The sequence below is a fragment of the Arvicanthis niloticus genome, chromosome 9, assembly GCF_011762505.2.
Source record: "Arvicanthis niloticus isolate mArvNil1 chromosome 9, mArvNil1.pat.X, whole genome shotgun sequence".
Classification (NCBI taxonomy): Eukaryota; Metazoa; Chordata; class Mammalia; order Rodentia; family Muridae; genus Arvicanthis; species Arvicanthis niloticus.
The window spans coordinates 31,196,414-31,218,591 of NC_047666.1; the positions used below are offsets into that span (position 1 = coordinate 31,196,414).

At 42.2% G+C, this 22,178-nt stretch overlaps 1 pseudogene; it reads right to left on the reverse strand.

Annotated features, from left to right (window-relative positions):
- Positions 1-2,707: 2,707 nt before the first annotated feature.
- Positions 2,708-3,564, reverse strand: LOC117715707 (vomeronasal type-1 receptor 94-like; annotated as a pseudogene).
- Between the last annotated feature and the right edge of the window lie 18,614 nt (positions 3,565-22,178).

The window sequence follows — 22,178 nt, forward strand, 5'->3', positions numbered from 1 at the left end:
TCTAATTTGTGAACCAAACCTTTGTTCATTGAGCAAAAAAAAATCTCCATTACCCACTCTCTCAGGCCTCCAGATGACAGATTTTGTCTCAATGACTCTAACTACAGTATGTGTGGCTTTCTATAAAGTGACTCATGCAATACCTGTCTGTCACTGACTTATTGTACTCAAAGTTGCAGCTTCAAGGTTTGTCTGAGTTGCATCAGTTGCACCATGTACTGGAACTGCCATCTGTTCTGTTCATGTATTCTGAAAGTTCCAGGCATTAGGTTGTTTCCACACTTGAATTTATTTGTTTGTTTGATTGTTTGGTTTGTTCATTGGTTGTTTTTTTTTTTTTTTTTTCAAGATAGAGTTTCTCTCTATAGATCTGGCTGTCCTGGAACTCACTCTGTGGATCAGGTGCCCTCAAACTCACAGAGATATTCCTGATTCCAAAGTGCTGGGGTTATGGTCGTGAACCACCACCTGGCATTCATGTTTGAATATTTTAAGCCTTCATATTATAAGCACTACTGTACAAAAGACTGTGCCATGTGGTTTCCTACATATAGTTCTCTCTGCCTCCCCACTCACTCTGTGATTCTCTCTCTCTCTCTCTCTCTCTCTCTCTCTCTCTCTCTCTCTGTGCGTGCGTGTGTGTGTGTGTGTGTGTGTGTGTGTGTGTGTGTGTGTGTGTGTTCTGCATCATGTTATTATTTATGCTAAGAAATGTATACTTGTCTACTTTGGCAAAATGGAGATAATTGAAATGTGAAAAGTGTTGCTTTAGATGGTCAAAGTGCCAAGTATAAGTAACACTGAATGCCCAACATTCAGATCACAGGAAGCATCATGAAAGAGCAAGTGGAAAGAGTATAAGAACTGGCAAATGAGAAGACAAGCTGGGAAACAAATGCTGACTTCTGGATATGGCATCGCGGGTGTATGCATCAACTCACAGCATTTATGCTTATCTGAACAGATCAAGCTTGCCACAATCCCAGCATGGATTGGAGAGGAAGCCCTAAAGCATCACCCCTATCAAAGGAGATGTTATCAGTGATGTCTGTTGAAGGAGAATCACTCTATTCTGGGGACCTGGCCACTGACTGGTAGGCTGTTCATGCCCCAGTACATGGACATGTGGGGAGCCGACAGAAGGCGGCTATCATCCTTGCAGCCATCTTGAGCCATATACCCTGACAAGAGACTTGATTACATCAGCCTGAAACAGCTGAGTACACTCTAATAACATCTTGTTTTAGATACCCAGGATTTTCCCTTGGGTGTGTGAGACTTAAAGGTGTGTGATTTAAGGGCATGACTTAGAGATCAGATTTAGAGACAAGACCTAAGGGCATGACTTAAAGGTGTGGCTTAGAAGTGAGACATATAAAAGGTGAGAGGCAGACAGAAGAAATTATTATTAAGTATTAGGCACTTGGAGTAGGCACTTGAGACATGAGAGACAGGAACTAGGAATTAGACACTTGTACTTGGATGAGACTCAAGGCTAGAACTTGGAACTTGGAGGCATTAGGGTCTAGGAACTAGGGACTAGGAACTCAAGACTTGGGACTTGGATTAGGAGGAGAGACTGAAGAATAAACGGGATTGAATCACACTCTGTCTGGTCTCTATTCTTCGAGTCCATCTTCACTCTCTCTCTTGCTGAACCCTGACCCTCGGATTGAAGCAGCTTGGAGCAGTGTGGGCTCTAACAACTTAGCCCCCAAGGCTTTTGGCAGTGCGGGTTCAAACATTGATAGAGCGGTCCAAGACATTTTGACCCCCAAACGTGGGACAGCTTGGGCTGCAACATGGACACACATATGCTCAAATGGGTAGCACTTACTGGACTTGTCTAGTCTGCTTTTCTGTTCTAAGAAAGTGTTTTTCAATACAACCAAAAGCAACTTGGAGAGGGAAAGGATTGATTCATCTTACAGGTCACAATTCATTACTGAGGTAGGTCAGGATGTGAACTCAGCAAGAACAGAAGCAGAAGCTATAGAGGAACACTGTCTACTGGCTTGGTCTCAGGCTCATGCTCCCCTTGCTTTGCTATACAGACCAGGCATGTATGCGTAGGGATGATGCCACCCATGGTGAGCTGAGATGGACCACATCAACCATCAGTCAAGAGAATCTCTCACAGACTTGACCAGTCTGATCAAGACAACTCTTAAACTGAGGTCCCCACTTCCCAGCTGACTCAAGGTTATGTCAACTTGACAATGAAACTGACCAAAAGAAAGACTACTAATAACTATTTTTAAAAAACAAGAAAGGAGATATGAATTTGAGAGGGAGATGGAGGACACTGGAGGAAGCTAAAGGGAGGTAGTGGTGGTGGGGAAATGATCAATATAGATTTTATAAATGTATACATTAATAAACTTTCAAACATAAAAAATATTATTTAAAAAGTGTATAAAGCTATAAGAAATCTAAAGGTAGCATGGATTAACCCATGCTATAAGCATGACCTTACATGGCTTCATCTGTCATGCACATGTATCAAACTAAATAGCTTTAACATAAAACACACAGCTTCATATTCTCACTTAAACCACAGAGCATATATATTATCCATTATTAATCGTTGTGACATCAGTACATGGATTCACCTTTTAAAAACTTATGTTCACTAATTAGGTATCTACTGTCCTCCCACACATGGACCCTGAAAAGTCAATTGCACGTATTTCAATGCTGAGGAACACTAGAGGACTGAGTGCCCATAGCTGTGGGTCACAACAATCCGGATACAATAAAATATAGGATGATCATTCATTGTGGTGCTTGAGTAGGAAATGATGCTGTCCAAGATGGGCATGGCCACAAAGAAGCTCATGAGCAGCAGGATGGTCCTGCTGGCCCTTTGATCTGGGGATGCTTTTGGAGAAAGGCTGGTACTGTCAAGGTGCCAGGCCTGCTTCTTATGTCTATATAAAAGAATCACCATGTACCCACTGGACAGAACCATGAGACTAATAAGAATGGCTTCCCTGAAGGTCAGCAGTACAGAAAATATGTGTTGCATCAAGTCCATGGGTAAAAAAGAGGAAGAATTTGTAACATACATCAAGTTATCTGAGGTCAAATTAGTAATGGCAACAATTGTTATTAAGAGGTGACTGCTAGAAGATATATAGAAGACACTCAAAAAAAAAAAAAAAAGGAAGAAACACAGATCGTGGTGTTTGAACTTTGCTAAATAAGATCTCTGAGGCTGAGAGTAATGGCCTGGAGAGCAACTAGCAGGCGGGTGGTACACAGGGAGAGACCCCTAAAAATTCTCTACAGTTAGACAAAGAGTTTACATATGATGTCATCCCATCTCCTCCAAGAAATAAAAATGCCTGTGGCTATGAATGCCATGACCAGTAGCATCAGTAGGTGGATTAGGAACAAGAGACCAATGGGCAGGTCAGTGAGTCTGGACCTGTGCCCATGAATGAACTACAGGATGTGGAAGAGAAGAAGGAAGCTGTTGGCTGAGATCCCAATGCCAATTTCAGAGAAAAAGGTGTTTCTTATGTTAGAATCTGTGTGGAGTTTGCTGCTCTTATTCACCATATGTGAGAATAGTGGCTGAGGAGAAAAGAACAGAATGTCACTCATCCCTCCTTGGCAACTCTGCTCCCCTCATCATAGTCCACTGAAGATCTCAGATCCACCTCACACCCCACAGACCATCTCATCTGTCCTAAGATGAGCCATGGCTAGATCATGTGTCCTATGGTGGCTGTGTCAGTGTGTGAGCTCCTTCAACATTAAATACTGCACACATCATAGATGATGTCTTTTCTTATTTCACATGTTTGGGTTTTCCTGCAGCAGGAACAACATCTTACCTGGTCTTTATCCACAGCATCTTGATTGCCAGGAACATTGAGGAGAAATTTTTACTATTTCCGATGTGTTTGAATGAGGAGGATTATGTGAAAGAAACCATTCTTCCCAATGAAAGACGTCCCATGATTTGGGTATGCACTTATTCTATTTGGGGCTATCTTTACTCTATTTACTGATTGTAAAACCAAATTTCTTAATATATTTATATATCAAATGTTGGCAATTGTGATCTGTGAATCCAGACATTTCTCATTCCACACAAAATCTGCTGTTTCTTCCAACTGTGACCTTGAATACTCTTAGGCTGAGATCCAGTCCCCTCCTCCTAAACATATACACCATCACATGCCTGTGTCAGGTGGACACTAGGTATACAAGAACATGCTGTTTACACACCAAACATGGCAGTGGTCCAGCACGGGATGATGGTCTCTGTGGATATTTCGCCTGCAGGTTCTCTCATGCAGTGCCTTATGTTTGTGCTCTGGGGGACTTAAGGCAGATCTTAGTGATTGGCCAGCTCTGTCCCTGCCTGAAACAGATGATAAAAGATAAATAAATTAGAAAACAGAAGAACATTGGAACAGAGTCCTTTCCAGAGAACTTTCATGGACAATTCAGGCTTTGAGTGATACTCTGTAAGTGCATCTTCCATGTTTCTACTCTCAGTCCAGAGCATCCTCCAAGAGACGAGCAAAGTGGGCAAATGTCAGCAGGAGCATACTCCATGTCTTCCTTCAGGATGTGAAGTCAGGGGAAAACAGAACTACAATTAAAACAGAGTTGGGTGTACCCAGTATTATAGAATTAATTAAAGGAAAATGGTCCAACTCAGTCTCGAAAGATGAGCTCCATAGGGATCTAAGTTTCCTCTCCATAATAGAGCTGTGATACGTCTCCAGACTCTGATATACCAGCCCTAAATTTATTTTATGAAATGAGGTAGTTTGAATGAGAATGGCCCCCATAGGCTCATATATTTGAATTCTTGGTCCTCAGTTGGTAGATCTGTTCAGGAAAGATGAGGAGGTGTGGCCTTGTTGGTAAAAGTGTGTCACTGGGGGGGTGGCTTTGAACTTCAAAAGGCCTACACCAAGTGTTCTTGAGCTGGCTGGGGTCTCTCTCTCTCTCTCTCTCTCTCTCTCTCTCTCTCTCTCTCTGTCTCTCTCTCTCCCCCTGTGTGTAGATCAGATATAAGCCCTCAGGTACTGCTCCAGCACCATGCCTGCATGTCTCCACTCTGTTTGCCACGGTGGTTATGGACTCACCCTCTGAAACTGCAAGCCCCCAATTAAATCAGTGGTTCTCAACCTGTGGGTCATGACCCCTTTGGGGGTTAAATGATCCTTTCACAAAGGTCACATATTAGATATCCTGCATATCAGATACTTACATTACAATTCCTAACAGTGGCAAAATCTATAGAGTGAGTTATGAAGCAGCAATGGAATAATATGTGTTTTGGGGTCACCGTAGCATGAGGAATTGTCTTCACTGAATTTAATGCTTTCTTTTATAAGTTGCCTTGGCCATGGTATCTCTTTACTTCAGGAGAACAGTAACTCAGACAGGAAATATGCTATATATGTTGTTGAATGTTTATATTTTTTTAGTTAGACACCTCATATGCAGGCCATGTAATATTATAAAGAAATTCATTACATAGTAAAAAATTATCACTGAAAGTCAAAGGTGTGGGGTTTTATTGTTTTATACTTCTTTAGACCATATGACATCATAATGAAAGATATTAAGAAGAGGCAAAGGAGGCAGCTTACCCTGTTACTTGCCTGTAGGTCCTGTTCTCCTAACCAGTCCACCTTGTCAGGCCTCAGGGAACGGATGTGCCTAGTGCTACAGTGACTTGAGGGGTGGGAGGGATGGGCATTGTGAGAGAGGCAGTGGAAGGAGAGGGGGCTGCCATCAGGATGTAAAGCTAATTAATTAATTAATAATTAATTTTAAAAAGAGAAGAAGCAAAGGGGATGTAATTCACAAGTACAGGGTACCTTTAGGCTTGAGGCAGATAGTTGGTGTAAACATGTAACAGAGCAGGCATCCTGAAATAAAAATTCTGTAGCATGATTAGAAACGGTCAATTCTTTATAAGATTATAGATCATGTATTCCAGACAGCAGTGGAGTATTGATTAAATGAGTGGTGTTTAATTACTCCCATTGCATTGTGAAGTTTATAGGTTTGTTTTCCAAATCCCAGTCACAAGAATCAGAACACAGTATATGGGGGAGAAAGAGACAGTTCTGTTTTCCAGTGATCAGGGAAAATGGTAGTTTTCTTTGGACAACTCAGACATTTGAGTTATGCTGCAATAACCCAGAAAACAGAGGAGAGAGTAACAGGGCTCCATTGTCTCCAAGCATGAACGGGGAAAATGTCACCAGGAGCGTATGCTCCGGATGTCATTTTATGATCTGTGTGCACTGAGCAGCAGGAGCATGTGTTACACCCTTACTTCATGGAAGGAAAACACACCTGTAGAGTTTAAAGTAGTAGCTGGCATGGTATGCATCTTGGCACTGACTAAGAATTCTAAAATGCTTTCTCTCACATTGTTTCTGAAAATGTATGTTTTTATTTAATTACACTGAGCTAACCGGAAAAGAAAAGAAATGAAATGAAACTTGGTATTTATGAACACATTGCGTTGTTAGACCACCCAGGCAGTGTGCTATCAGCTCTGCAGAGCAGGTGCAGGCTGTGCTAGTGTCCGGGTCATTTCAGAAACCTCAGCCCTGCAAACTTGAAGCTCTTAGGAAAGTCAGGCAAGCACAGAGGCTGTGACTCCTCAGTGGTATTCTCAACATCATGGCTTCAGGGATTTTGGCCTTGAAAGCATTGTGAAACCTTATCTTTCTGGAGGTAGAATTTCACAGTAGCAAAGGAAAACTTACAGTGACATGATTGCTAGCCATCACAAACACTAGCTTACCAGGAAAGATACAGATGACATTTCTCTAGTTATTCTGTTACTTCTGAATTTCCTAGACCATAGAATTCTATACCGTTTTATAGCATAAGAATAAGTGCTGGGCAGTGGTGGTGCATGCCTTTGATCCCAGCACTTGGAAGGCTGAAGCGAGTGGATCTAGATACTAGGGAGAAATGGCTGGTACATCAGGGAAGGCAAAACCATCACCCAGCAGATGCCAGCACTGTTTCCAGAGACACCAGAAATAAATGAACTGTGAGAGTGTGACTGGAAAACCATGAAGAGCCCTTGGGCTGAGGGATGGCAGCTCTTTGTGAAAGACTGTGTAAGAATTGTATTTTTAAATCTTAAAGCCTGTGGCTGTGTCTTCAGGCTCAGACTGGCAGTGGGAATGTTACCTGGTGTTTCTAAATAAGCCTCCAGAAACAGCAGAAACAGGTACCCCAGAAGAACAGCATGCCACAGACCCCAGCCATCAACATGGACCCCACACAGTCAGTGCTGCAGCACAACCTGCTTCCCTCACCACCCAGTGATGACTCCTGAGAGGCTGGGCTTTGCTGCTAAGCAGTTCTGACCTCCTTCCCATGCGTTCACTGCATCAGTAACAAGAGGAGTGAGTCCATTCCTGTCTATCTCTTCACAAAAGTTCAGAGATGAGGTTTGGGGGAAAAAACTGAAAATCAAGTAAAGATATCAGGACAAAGCGGGGTCCTTTGTCCAAAAGTTTCTTCAAACAAAATGAGATTCAGTTGTTTTTTTTTTTTTAATTAGAAAGCATAATACACAGTACATGGGAGAACAAAGAGAAAGACAAAACATGCAACTGGCTCTTATCAAGACATCCTGTTCCTGGTCTCAGTGAGTCAGGGAAGGGAACCTGCCACTGTTCACTGTGACTTAATCCTTAGTGCCCTAGCAACCTAACCATCATGGCCGTTCAGTGACAGTTCCTACCAGGCCGACAGAGGCTAGGGTACAACAGCACTCATTTGTGATTTCTGAAATTGATTGGGAAGAATAGTGACCATGACCAAACTCTAGAGGGCAAAATGCAGTCCTGTGAGGTCGCCCTCTGCAGCAGCTTCCATTTCTTACAGAGATTTTATAAGTTCTAATAACTTAAGCAGCAGAAGAACTTATATCAAAACAGTTCTGCTGTGTGTACTGAAATGATAGATACACAACTGAGGATGTTTAATTAAAGTGGGGCCTCCAGACCTTTCAATTCTCTAATTTGTCCTAGGAACAAGTAAATCAGTAAACTGTATGTAACTTGACAGTTTATTCAGCTATTCATTGTGAGTTATTTAGTCTGTAGGTATAAATGTTAATTCTAAATTGATTTTGAAAGTCTTTAAAGAAATGATATCTTAAGAAGAAAATACATTTGTTGCCCATGAAGAACACAGTCCCCTGTGCTGAGGGGGTGTCAGAGTTCAGCATCTCCTCTGCAGATGCTGAAAATCCCCCTGCAGTTCCTGAGCTCTTCCTCCTTCAGCCTGCCCAGGACCTGACCACCTTCTGATTCTGCACTTCTGGTTCTGCAGAGCACTTACCCAGATGGACAAGGCAGGGGAGGACTTAGCCTGAGGAGATCCTGCACAGGCTTTGGTGAAGAGAGTTTTTAATGCATCCCTGCAGTTTGCAATTTTAGTGTTTGTAGAACGTGACAAGTTCTCACTGGAGCACGGAGACCTGGGATCCCAGTGGAGCATCTTCCATGCCTTTGTTCTTACTCCCTGTGATCTGGATAACAGCCATCTGGGGAGGGCTGGGCACAAACTTTTATCTGCCACATCTGTAGGAGGGAGCAGTTGGCCTCATTATGTAAACAACATAACTTTGCTCATTTTGAACCTCAGATGTAATCAATTCCAAACCATTTCATACTTTGAGATATGCTCTGGGGTGAGAGACTCCTGGGCCTCCCATGATTTCCTATGGCTCTGAGGCTCTCACCCTCCAGTGTTAACAGGCATGTGGAGAACCTGGTTTCTATGTAGTGTTGGCTCTCTGTGACTCAGTTTCCATACTCTCAGCTTCAGGATTTGAGCTGGGAATAATGTTTACATGTAAATTTAAATGAACATAAAATGAAGACGTAGAGAAAGAGACAGAGCTGGGGGCTGGTGGTGATGTCATCACAGGCAAGTGAAAGTGGCTGAGGCCAAGGCCAAGCCCATGCTGGACCCCAGTCTCAGAGAACCCTGAGTGACCAGCCTTGTCCTCACTGATGCAGCCAAAAGTCACACTCCTGAGGTGACAGAAACTCCCGCAAGTGCTCTCCAGTGTTTCATGGCATTATATGGAGTTGTACAAGGCACTAGGAACCTGGTGATAAAATAGAGCCCAGTGGCCTGTACTTACAGTCAGGTGGCAACGCCTGTGGTCCTGGCATTTGGGAGGTAGAGACCCAAGGATATGTGTTCAAGACTGAGTGGCCAAACCTACTCCTTCTTGAAACCAGCTTCCATCTTAAGAGAGAGAAAAAAAAGAAGCAAGCCTGAGAACTTGAACTGCAGCTAAACCCAAGTACCAGGAAGGACCCCACAGCTTCTCCTTGGCCAGAGTTACTCCCTAGCTACTTCTTAGCAACAGTTAATCAAAGCTTAGTCTGATTGTTTCAGATGTACTTTCAGACTGTTTGTGATTGTTCATGGCCTTGCTTCAGAGTACCCACCTGTCAGTTTACAATAGACATTCAACCAGATGCTTGCCAGGCTGGACACCCTCTACTACTTACTTCCGTCTCCTATAAAACTTTGTCCCAATGAGCATTTAGGGCTACTTCACCAAACTGTCCCTGGTGGTCTTTTGCAGTTCATGAAGACTTCCTGGCACAACAAGACTTCATAGAAATAAACAGTTATTCGGTTGACTCACAAGTAGTTCAGGTATTAGAATTGGAAAGCATACTGTAAGACAACCATTGTCAGTGTTAGAAATTTATACAGATATAAGGATCAAAAGGTTAGTAACATCAGAGAGAACCAGAAACCTAGAAGGAACTCAGCAGAAATAGAGGAACTTTAAGCTATATATTTCCAGCCTCAAATTCCAGTGAGAATCGGAGACTGTGGAAGAGCTACAGTGACCTTCAAAGCAAGTTGACAGATGACAATCACCATGCACACAGTTCACTTCATCCCAGACCCAACACTCCTCTGCCTTCTGCCCATGTCTGGCATGACATGACCCAATGATCACCCGTTGATAGCCAGGTACAGTGTCCCCTCCCAGACAGCCCCTGAAAGGCACTGGGGATGGTATGGCAGAGATGGGGCTGCTTTTTTTTTTTTTTTTTTTTTTTTTTTAGAAAGCCAAAAATGTTTCTCTGGAGGAACCAGTGAGGTCCGAACACACTGGTTCTACTGTAGATGTGTGTGGCATCTACAGTAGATGAGACAAATGAGACACCTTGCTGGGTCTCAGTTTCATGATTTTAAATAAAAAGGAACTGAAATTGCATTTTAGTTGCGATGATTAACTAACACAAACACAGCTATGTCTGGAACCTCCCTCCACTGAGTGAAATCTGATGTCTGAAGTGGGTCTCAGATGAACAATAACAATTCCACCCAAATCACCCCAAAGGAGCAGGAAACAAGAAACAAAAGAGCAAAACCAGGAAGCCTGTAAGAGGGCTCAGCAAGCCCAAAGACCCAAGTTCTATTCCTGGAACCCATATAAAGGTGAAAAGAGAGAATTAAGTCCACAGTGTTGTCCTCTGGTCTTTATGTGCATGCCTTGGTATGTGCACCCTGTTGAATGACACACCTTTAGAGATGAAGCACATGCTACACAGGAAGGCCACAACAGACAAATATCATCAAAGTACAATTTGATGAATCAATGAGTTTGATTAGAGTTGCTTACAGGAATATGGGTGAGGGGTTACTTGAAGGAGCAGAAATTATTCAAAGACAGTTGTATTACCAAAACCCACCCAGCATAGCTGATAGCTCACAAAAACTGAGAACATGGAGCACACTGCACAGCCTGCAGGCAGCTCAGCATGTTGGAGACTGACCTTTCCAGGTGACTCAGTTGGTCTGAACCTCTTCCAGGCAGCTCAGCTTGTCTCAGTCTTTTTTGCAGCTTAATGCATCTGAAAGTGACTTTCAGCAGTCTTAACTATTTACTCTTGGGGAGGGAGGAGTTTAGTTAATCTAGTTAGCTTCAGGGACTTCCTAAAGCTATTTCAAGTTGTTTTCTTTCTGTCTTAAGGACCTTCCCTGTAGGAGAGAGTGTTTTAAATCTCCTAGGAAATGACTATACAACTCCTTCCACAAACCATATAAATAATTGTCCTGGGTAGTTTCATGTCAACTTGATATAAGATAGAGTCATCTAAAAAGGAGAGACTCTCAATTGAGAAAAATCCCTCCATATGATCCATGTGTATAGATTTGCATTTTCCTGATGACTAAGGATGTTGAGCATTTCTTAAGGTGCTTCTTGGCCATTCGAGTTTCCTCAGTTGAGAATTCTTTGTTTAGCTCTGTACCTCATTTTTGATAGGGTTATTTGGTTGTCTGGAGTATAATTTCTTGAGTTCTTTGGATATTAGCCCTCTATTGGATGTAGGATTGGTAAAGATCTTTTCCCACTCTGTTGGTTGCTGTTTTGTTTTATTGACAATGTCCTTTGCCTTACAGAAGCTTTGCAATTTGATGAGGTCCCATTTGTCAATTCTTGATCTTAGAGCATAAGCCATTGGTGTTCTGTTCAGGAACTTTCCCCCTGTGCCTAAGTATTCAAGGGTCTTCCCCACCTTCTCTTCTATTAGTTTCAGTGTATCTGGTTTTATGTGGAGGTCCTTTATCCACTTGGACTTGAGCTTTATACGAGGAGATAAGAATGGATTAATTTGCATCCTTCTACATGCTGACCTCCAGTTGAACCAGCACCATTTGCTAAAATGCTGTCCTTTTTCCACTGGGTGGTTTTAGCTTCATTGTCAAAGATCACGTGACCATAGGTGTGTGGGTTCATTTCTGGATCTTCAATTCTATTCCATTGATCTTCCTGCCTGTCTCTGTACCAATACCATGCAGTTTTTATCATTATTGCTCTGTAGTACAGTTTGAGGTCAGGGACGGTGATTCCCCCAGAAGTTCTTTTATTGTTGAGAATAGTTCTCACTATCCTGAGTTTTTGTTGTTGTTGTTGTTGTTGTTCCAAATGAATTTGCAAATTGCTCTTTCTATCTCAACCCTGAGATACCACCTCACACCAGTCAGAATGGCTAAGATCAAAAACTCAGGGGATAGTAGATGCTGGCAAGGATGTGGAGAAAAAGGAACACTCCTCCATTGTTGGTGGGATTGCAAGCTGGTATAACCACTCTGGAAATCAGCCTGGCAGTTCCTCAGAAAATTGGACATAGCATTACCTGAGGATCCAGCTGTACCACTCCTGGGCATATACCCAGAAGATTCTCCAACATATAACAAGGACATATGCTCCAGTATGTTCATAGCAGCCTTATTTATAATAGCCAGAAGCTGGAAAGAACCCAGATGTCCTTCAACAGAGGAATGGATACAAAAAATGTGGTACATTTACACAATGGAGTATTACTCAGCTATTAAAAATAATGAATTAGATAAATTCTTAGGTAAATGGATGGAACTAGAAATTATCATCCTGAGTGAGTTAACCCAGTCACAAAAGAACACACATGGTATTTACTCACTGATAAGCGGATGTTAACCCAAAAGCTTGGATTAGCCAAGACTCAACACACAGATCACATGAGGGTCATGAAGAAGGAAGACAAAGTGTGGATGCCTTGGTCCTACTTAGGAGGAGTAACAAAAATACTCAAGGGAGCAAATATGGAAACAAAGTGTGGGACAGAAACTGAAGGAGGAGCCACCTGGAGACCATTCCACCTGGGTATCCATCCCAGGTACAGTCACCAAAGGTAGACACTGATGTGGATGGCAGGAAATGCATGCTGACAAGAGCCTGATATAGCTGTCTCCTTAGAGGTCTACGAAAGGCTGACACATTCAGAGGCCGATGCTCACAGCTAACCACTGATCTGATCAAGGTTTCCCAATGGAGAAGTTAGAGAGAAGACTGAAGGAGCAGAAAGGGTTTGTGGCCCCATGAGGAGAGCAACAATACCAACCAACCAGAGCTCCCCAAGGTCTAAACCACCAGCCTGGGAGCACATGGGGAGGGACCCATGACTCCATCTGTACATGAAGGGGAGGATGGCCTTGTCCGGCATAGGTGGGAGAGGAGATTCTTGGTCCCATGAAGGATGAACACAGAGTCGGGGGGGACTTGAGGGTGGGGAGGTGGAAGTGGGGGAGTAGGTGGGGTCACATCCTCATAAAAGCATGAGGAGGGTGGATGGGATAGGAGGTTCCTGGGTGGTGGGGGGAAAGGAGGTTAGGGGATAAAAATCTGAAATGTAAGTATAATATCCAATAAAAATAAATTTTTAAAAAGACCCATGTGTATAGCATTTTCTTAATTAGTGATTGATGGGAAAGGCTCAGCCTATTTGAGTGGTGCCATCCCTGGGCTGATGGGTCTGGGTCTATAAGAAAGCAGGCAGAGCAAAGTCATGGAAGCAAAACAGTAAGCAGTACCCTTCTATGGCTTCTGCATCAGCTCTTGCCTCCAGGTTCCTACCCTGTTTAGATTCCTGTTCTGAGTGCCTTCAGTGATGAACAGTGAGGTGGAAGTGTAAGCCAAATAAACCCTTTCCTCCCAAAATTTATTTGGTCATGATGTTTTGTCACAATAGTAGCCCTAACTAAGACAGTAACAATCTTCCTCTTCCTCCTCTTCCTCCTCTTCCTCATTTCCTCTTCCTCTTTCTCTTTCTCCTCCTCCTCCTGCTCCTGCTCCTCCTTCTCCTCCTCCTCTCCTTTTCCTTTTCCTTTTCCTTCTCCTTCTCCTTCTCCTTCTTCTTCTGTCATTGCTTTAAAAAGACAACAGCGATAACAACAACAACCAAAAAAATAAATAAATAAAACACCCAACAACTACAGATCACACAAATTGCAAAATGCAAAAACTTTAACCTGGGAAAACTGAATGTCCTCATGTGGAAGACGAAAACTAGATCCTTTTCTCTCGCACACCATGTGCAAAAATCAACCCCAAATGGACCAAAAACTTTACTGTAGCATCTGAAACCTTGGATCTGATAGAGAAAAGCCCTCGGGAAACCTTTTGAAATTTAAGTGCAGACATAGGCTTCCTGAATTGATATCCAATTGCTCAAGAAATAATGAGAAGAACTGATGCATGAGTGTGTGTTAAATTGAAAATCTTCAGCACAACAAAAGAACACCAAAGCACAAGGAGGAGAGATCTTTCAGAATAAGAGAAAATCTACCGGCTATTCATCAAGAGTTAACAGGCAGTTGTTACCCAGATTGGGGAGGGGAAGTGGGGACACTATTTCTTTTTTTATTAGATATTTTATTTACATTTCAGATGCCATCCTCTTCCCCATTTCCCCTCCCTAGAAAACCCCTATCCCATGCCCCCTTTTCCTTTTTGCTTTTATACAATTTTTTAAAATGTTAATCAAAGGCTTTATGAGTTTGGTAATGCTCAATCAGAAGTGTAATCCAGTACCCAACCTAGATATATCAACTATCTTTGACTGGTGGAGACAGGTGAACATCTCCCTCCATGTCCACCCCTTCCCTTTCTCTCTCTTTCTCTCTCTCATCACCTAGCTTCTCCTCTCCTTCTTCTCCTCCTCTTCTTACTCCTTCTCTTCCTCTCAGTACTCCTCTCACCTTAGCTCCTCCTACACATCACCCTTCCTGTTAAAAGAAAACTTTTCTCTCAAAATACAATTAGAGCATAATTATGCCTATTTGTACCAGTGAGGTACAAATAGATAGTCCTAATACCCAGTCCATCGTTTTGTTGACTAACCAGAACCTCTGTCATCTCTCCTAACTAAACACTTAGTTCTGAACCTGGCTTTTTTCTTGGCTTTAGAATGAATGTTTTTCAGCTGAAAACCATCCACTCAAATCTTTTCTCTCAAAGTAAATAGCCAGGATTGGTATGAGACTATAAGTTTTCAACCCCATCAGAAATCCAGAATGACTGAGTTAACTGAAATTATGGGAAGCACAAAGCATAGCTTCTAAAACATAGCCAATTTATAGAGACCACTGAACACCTGGACAGTCCCTATACTACAGAACGTTGGAGCATCTGATCTTCAGCCTTCTGGCCCAGGATCATCTGACAGACCTTAGTGATGCAGAATTATTAAGGGCTGATTACCCTGTCTAGGCAGATATAATCAGTCGACTATTCTGCAAGTGGGGGACACTATTTCTGTTTTGGTGTCTTCTCCCTTCTTTCCTGGAGAGAGGAGAACACAGTAACAACTAAAGTGATGGTGAGTGGGTGTCTGGTTATGTCAGTATAAGGACTGTGAAGAGGAAATGTAGAATGGGATTTTTAGCTCTGCTGTGCTCTGGCTTTGACTGTGTCTATTTCCATCTTAAATGTTACTCTAACAAAATGCCCGAGGCTGGTACTTTACAAAGGGAAGATTTATTTAGCTCACAGTTTGAAGCTCCAAGAGCATGGTGGTGGCTTCTTTTTGACTTTGATGATGCCCACTTGGATGTGTTTCATTGTAAAGACTGACATCGTGGGAATACATGTGAATATGAGAGATGGCAGGGGAGCCAGAGTGGTTCAGGGCCAGACTTGTTCTTTTACATCAGCCCCTCATGTAAAAACAACACTTATTCCTTCCAAGAATGGTGGCCCTCTTACCCTAATCACTCACTAAGTTGTCACCTTGTTAAGTATGTACCATGTCTTAATACCACCATATGTAGGATAAAGCTTCCAGCCCATGGACTTAGGGATTACACTCAAAAGAATACAAACCACAGTGGAGCACGTGAGCTCTGATTGTGATCTACTCAGGTATACATTTCCTCCCGTTCTTGTAATGGTAAGTTTTGGCTACACTGCTTTGTGCTCCTGGTGGGTCGAATGCTTCCAGCCACCTGCCTAGGAACTCTTTGGATTCGTGAATGGAAAACACACACACACACACACACACACACACACACCACTTAATTTTAAGTGCCTTGATATCTCAAAGGCTGGGTGGGCATTCCTAAAGCTTTCCCTGATACCACAGGCCCTATCTTGGAAGTGGCCAGTGGCCACCCACCCAAATTCTCACAAATTCTCACAAATTCTCTTTTGCAGCTCCTGCATCCCATCCTTCTTCCTCAAGCCATAGATTCTCCTCTGTTCCTTTCTGTGTTCTAGCCTGTGCAACTCTAAGGGTCCTTACTCGGTGCTCAGCCATTGGTCATTGGCATCTTTATTGATCTATCAAAAACTAATCGGGGACAAGGACCTTTAGCATTTGGACACACAGATTCCCAATTGAATCAAAGCATTAGAACCAATCTCCAACACTTTTTCTTCTATTCTTTTATTTATACCAGTGTATGTTCCTGGGATTAGACTCAGGGCCTTGAACGTGCTAAAGCTCACTTTATCACCGAGCCTCACCATAGCGTATTCCACCACTGTGAAATAGAGGTGTTCATGATCCCTGCCTATCAATGAGGAAGACAGTGTGTTTCAACAATACTATTTATTTGGAGGTACCTTCTCTCTCTGATTGTGTGGGTCCTTATCCCATTAAAGAGCTTGGAAGTCACACAAGGTCAGAACACGGAGGATAGTCAGACAAGAGAGTTCCTTGCAATTACTGGCACAGCCTAAAATCCAGTGAAAGACTGCTGGCTACAGACTTTCTGGGGATTCTTAGAGGACAGATAGAACCTGTGAGACTCATGATAGTGACAGATACAGAAGCCAGGAGTTCACTATGTTCAGAAATGATTAGACATGGTAGAGTTCAGCAGTCATAAGCAGCTGGCATTTCAGTTAGAACCTTTCATCAAAGACAAAAAGCAGAAGTTTATGACAGTTCCCCAAGAAATTGCCTGCCTGTGGAAATTCAGGGGGTTCCAGCTTCTTCCACAGACAAGAACATTAAAAATGTAAAGTATGGAAAAAGTTAATCGAAACAAAGAGCCGTGCTGGCAATATGCACCAAGTGCTAGTGCTGGAGAAGCCCATATTGGGATCTAGCATTTCTGACCTTCAGCGTCCTGCTCATTCTTCTCTGGTGTGCATGTGTATCCTCGTAGAACTCTCAGTCCTTTCAAACAGTATTAGCAATAGCTTCAGAACAACATCCCAGGTGATCCAGAGCACCCAGTAAATGTTGTGCATCACTGCGATCGTATGTGCTCAGCGTTTTCCATGTGCCATGGGCCTTCTGGTAACTTCTTTGGCCAGGGGTGTATTCAGATTCTTCATCAGCCATTTCTCTTGTTTTCTTCTTGTTGAGTGTTAAGGGTTTTGCATTTTGGATACAAACACATTGTTTGTAAATAGTCTCTCCCTGTCTGCTATGATTCACAGTATCATTCATGAACTTTTAAATTTTAATGCAGTGTAATATAGAATTTTTTTGAGATTGTGGTTTTGTGGCTGAATCTACAGCCCCTCTGTGAAGCCAAGGTTACCTAGATTTTCCTTCATGTTATCATTTTTGAAATCCTATCGTTTTTTACAATATGAACGTTAAAAGTTATAATTAATTTTTGTGAAAGTTTGCAAGTTGGCGTGTCTACATTCATTTTGTAGGTAAGAATGTTGATTCTTCCAGCTCTGAAATCTGAAAACTCCTTTCTCCTTTGGTTGTCTCTGCTCCTTTAGCAAAGACTAAGTACAGCCAGATATAGGTCACTTTTTGGGTTCTCTGTTCTGTCCCACTGGCTTATTCTTTCTACAAAACATCTCAAAGAAAGAGTAGAAGGAAAGTTCTTATGACTTGTCCTCAGATTTCCATGTTTGTATTGTGGCATGTTTAGAGAAAAAAATAATGAAAGATGGGAAGGAAGGAAGGAAGGAAGGAAGGAAGGAAGGAAGGAAGGAAGGAAGGAAACTTGTTATTGCGCTAGATAAGGTTCTAGCTTGGCATTGAATAGGGCCTATACGGAGGGACAGCTTGCTACATCCGTGACCTTCAGCAACGCACTTGGCTTCCCGTTGTTTACCATGGCATTGGCTCCCTGGAGTTTCCTAAGTGTTCTTTAGCAGGCTGAGGTAGTTCTCCTCTATTGCTTGTTTTCTCATAAATGGGTCCTGGATTTTACCAAATGCTTTTTCTGCATCAGCTGATACAATTCTATATTTTCCTTGAGCTGCTGAGATGGATTCTATTCATTGACTTTCGCCTTCCAGCCAGCTTAAACACCTGGAGTGACTCACGCTTGCACAAGGTTTGGAGTCCATTAACACACTGCTAACTCACCTTGCTGGGATCTCCTGAAGCCCTCTGGCCCTGTGTCTTGTTCTACAGTCTTCCCTTCTTGTAATGTCTTCTCTGGTTTCACTGTCAGGGTGATTCTTCCCTAAAATGAGCAGAACTTCTCTCTGCCTTTATCGTCTGAAAAAGTTGGTAACAAACTGACAATACTGCTTCTTTAAATGTTTGGTAAAATTCATCAGAGAAACCATTTGGTGATAGGTTGGTTTTTTTTACATTATTCATTCACTCAATTTTTCAGTGATATGATTCCGTTATACTCTCTATGTCTCAGTAGTTTCAGTGTCTGAAGGAATTGATCAGCTTCATCTAAGCCTTTGATTAACAGTCTTTTTTTTTTTTACTAACAAATTAACTTTTAATTAAAAGTTTACAAAGAGAGCAAAAATACCAGTTAATTTACAAATGTTTTCTCTAACTATTCGAAAACAAAAATCAATCCAGTCACATTGAAAGCCTTCCAGAGAATAATATTGCCCCACTGCCACTTTTTGTTAAAACATTATGACAAATATATATATATATATATATATATATATATATATATATATATATATATTATGTTCCACATTGCCCAACAGAATCCTCTGATATTCTTGATTAATGATTGTTTAATAGGTACTAATTAAATATTCATTTTCATTTGCCATCTAATCATTAAATAGAAACTTTTTATTTATTTCATGTATTAACAATGTAGAAATAAACAGCTAAGACAATTTTCTCCCAAAACTTTCTTTAGAAAGCATTTTCCAGTTTAATTGTTGGAAAGTGTTTGTACACTCAGTGTTTTAAGGAAATGTCCTAGTCAATACAAAACGACAACGCATTGAAACAAATGCTATTTTTTTAAAGAATACATATATTTTTATTGTTTAGATGTAAAATACTGTAAGAGCCAGTCAGTGCTGGCACATGATTAGCAGTCTTAGAAGCTTCTCTGTGTCCCTTTTCATATTCCTAGAAAGTCATGTTATCAACAGTGGTAATCCCTCTTGTCCTCCTAAAAGGATAACACATTGTTGGAAACTAGAATTTGATTCCCATTTTTTCCCCTGTTGATATTGTTTCCAATTTTTAAATGATTTTCCTCTGTTTCTTTCTATTACTTCACTGTTTGTTTTCTAATATTCTCAGGAGGAAGTTTAAATTACTGACACTAGATCTTTCTTCTTTCTAGGGTACAAATCCAGTGTCACAAATCTATATGCGAGTCGGGCAGTGGTGGCGCACGCCTTTAATCCCAGCACTTGGGAGGCAGAGGCAGGTGGATTTCTGAGTTCGAGGCTGGCCTGGTCTACAGAGTGAGTTCCAGGACAGCCAGGGCTACACAGAGAATCCCTGCCTCGAAAAACCAAAAACAAACAAACAAACAAAACAAATCTACATGTGGACCTTGTTTAAACCACGAAGTTTGTGACTTGGTTCCATTTCTTTCCACTTCCTTCTTTGTCCCTTTCATTTTCAGGACTAGAATCCAGGGCCACACTATGCACCGGACAAACACTCCACCACTGAAAGCCATGCCCAGCCCCTCTTTCCAAATTGATTTTGACTTCTTTTAAGCTCACATTTAGATCTGACTTGCAGCTCAGAAGCTGCACAATTCACAACTTGGCAATCATGGGAAACACAATCAATAACACCTATAAACCAAATCTGCATGTGAGAATGGATCAGGGGCGGGGGACTCCTGTCATGAATAGGGAGAGGACCTTTGAGCCTACTTCAATCTCACAGGAAATACCAAGAGTCTCACCAGATAGGAGAGGCATCATTCACCATAAAATAGATTTCAGTTGACTTAAGCTAGGGATCAGTCTTAGAGAATAAATGTGAGGGACAGGATACTAGGATCAGACTGAAAGAATGATTGGATGTGTGCCACGGGGAGTTAGGGTATGTGTGTTTGTGACTTTTTTTCCATTCATCCAGTGACAGACACCTACACTGAGTCCATGACTTGACAGGTGCTGTGCAGGAGTTCCTATTCCTTCAGATGTGGCACAGTCCTGGGCAAGTTATGAAAGGAGACAGATTAAACTCTAGGTGAGGTTTTCAGGAGAGGCTACCAGCCCTATCAGCTGCCCCCATCCCTCCATGCTCACACTCTCCCCACAGATGATGGCTTCTATGTAGTCCAATGAGAAAACTTTCTTCTTAGGGTACTTTTAAAAACATTTTTGAGACCTATATAATTAGTCCATTTGTGTCATGAGAAAAATTCATTTCAGCTGTTTGGTTTTTAATAAGATGACTTTCCTTAATAGGCAAGAGCAGTACTCATCTTTATTACTGATTTGAAATAGTACATGTTCATATATATATATATATATATATATATATATATATATAAAATCAGGGAAGTTATATTTTAATTTCACATTAAATACATTGCTCTCCTCTCTTTATATATAAAATAGGGCAATTGTCGATCTATATTAAAGATCTTGAAGAATTTTAAAGAATATTAAATGCTTTAGAAAAAAATGGAGTTCATGCTGAATACCCGCTCTCTCAGCGGACACTCCCTCAATCACATAGCATATGCCAGTGTTTCTTCAGGAAAAAATCTTATCCAAAGTTTACTATCAAAATTACAAATAAATGGGATTAGCTCTTAAACATACTAAAAGATGTATCACAGATGTAAAACCAACTGTTTTGCAATTTTCGAGTTCACACTCATCTGGTTCCATATACTCTGGTTCCAGGAGTTGGTGCTACAGGGCCTCCTCACTAACCCTGCAAAATCTGAGGAAGTAGACTGAGGGCTGGAGGTCAATACGGGCTGGGCGTCCTGGGAGGGCGAGTTTAGACGGCGCAGTACAAGACTACAGTACAGAACCTTGCTAGCTAAACACGACAGGGTTAATGTCTAGAATATACACAGACTCGAAAAAATGAATAACTATAAGTCAAGAGATGGGCTACGGAAATGAGAATACAGTTCTCAAGAAATAGTGTTCAAATAGCCACTTTCACCCGGATATGAAACGCCAGCTAGCCTGGAGCATGCGCAGTGGAGAAGGCTACAGGTCTGGCTGGGCGGAGCCTCAAGTGCTGTAGCGGCGACGGCGCAGTTACATGGCGTCATCAGGAGGCGCTGGCCAGTAGCGTCATCCGTTTGCGCCCCTTCCTTGCCGTGGTTCCCCGAGGCACAGTCTTCCGACCCTTCCTTCGTCGGTGCTGACGGCTCCCGCAGCTCTTCACACTGCGATGCTTCACTGTCTTCTACCTGAGATCTGGAGAAGGAAAACGGCTTAATAAGTGAATATGTGTGGAAAAATAACTTCCATCGTGGTAATAAGTATCAAATGGAAAGGGAAAGCGTACAGGCATATTTCTGCCATGGCAGAAACAGTCCTCATAGGCTTCAGAATTAGGCTCCTACCCGCCACCCCACCCGACCCCCGTTCATCTCCTGGTGCAGGAGGCTTGACTCTAGGTGTTTCGTCCGTTTCCTTATCTGTAGCTTGTGATGGGATTTCCATATACATTGCCAGGTCTAGTGATTGCTTACTCCCTTGTGATAATCCAGAGGCTATCCTCAGGTCCATCATCTCTTCTGTTTTCTCACAGCGCACAGGGACTGTACTAAACAGAAAACTGTCAGTCATTGTGTGCGTGCAGATAACCGCTCCCTACAGAAGCTGTTTCTCCTGTCACACACATAGGCTCCCCTGTCTTGCATGGGAGGGAACAAACCCAGGGGACATCAGACCAACTTGAGTTCACCTGGGTCGACAATCCACACCTCTCTGCTCTGTCTTTGGTATCCCGTGAAGTGTGCTGGGTCTCCTCTACCCTGTGATCCAGTTCATCTCAGGAAGCAGCTGAAAGGATCAGGAAGGACCTGGAACATGAAGCTACTGTTTGGATAAGATTCTGTATCTATGCTTGTCTACACTCATGGCCTAGAGAATGATGTGGCTTCCAGTCTGTCCCACGTTGGTGGTCAACTGTCAGGAGTCACATGTGTCCTGAGTCCCCATGGCCCTTCAATTC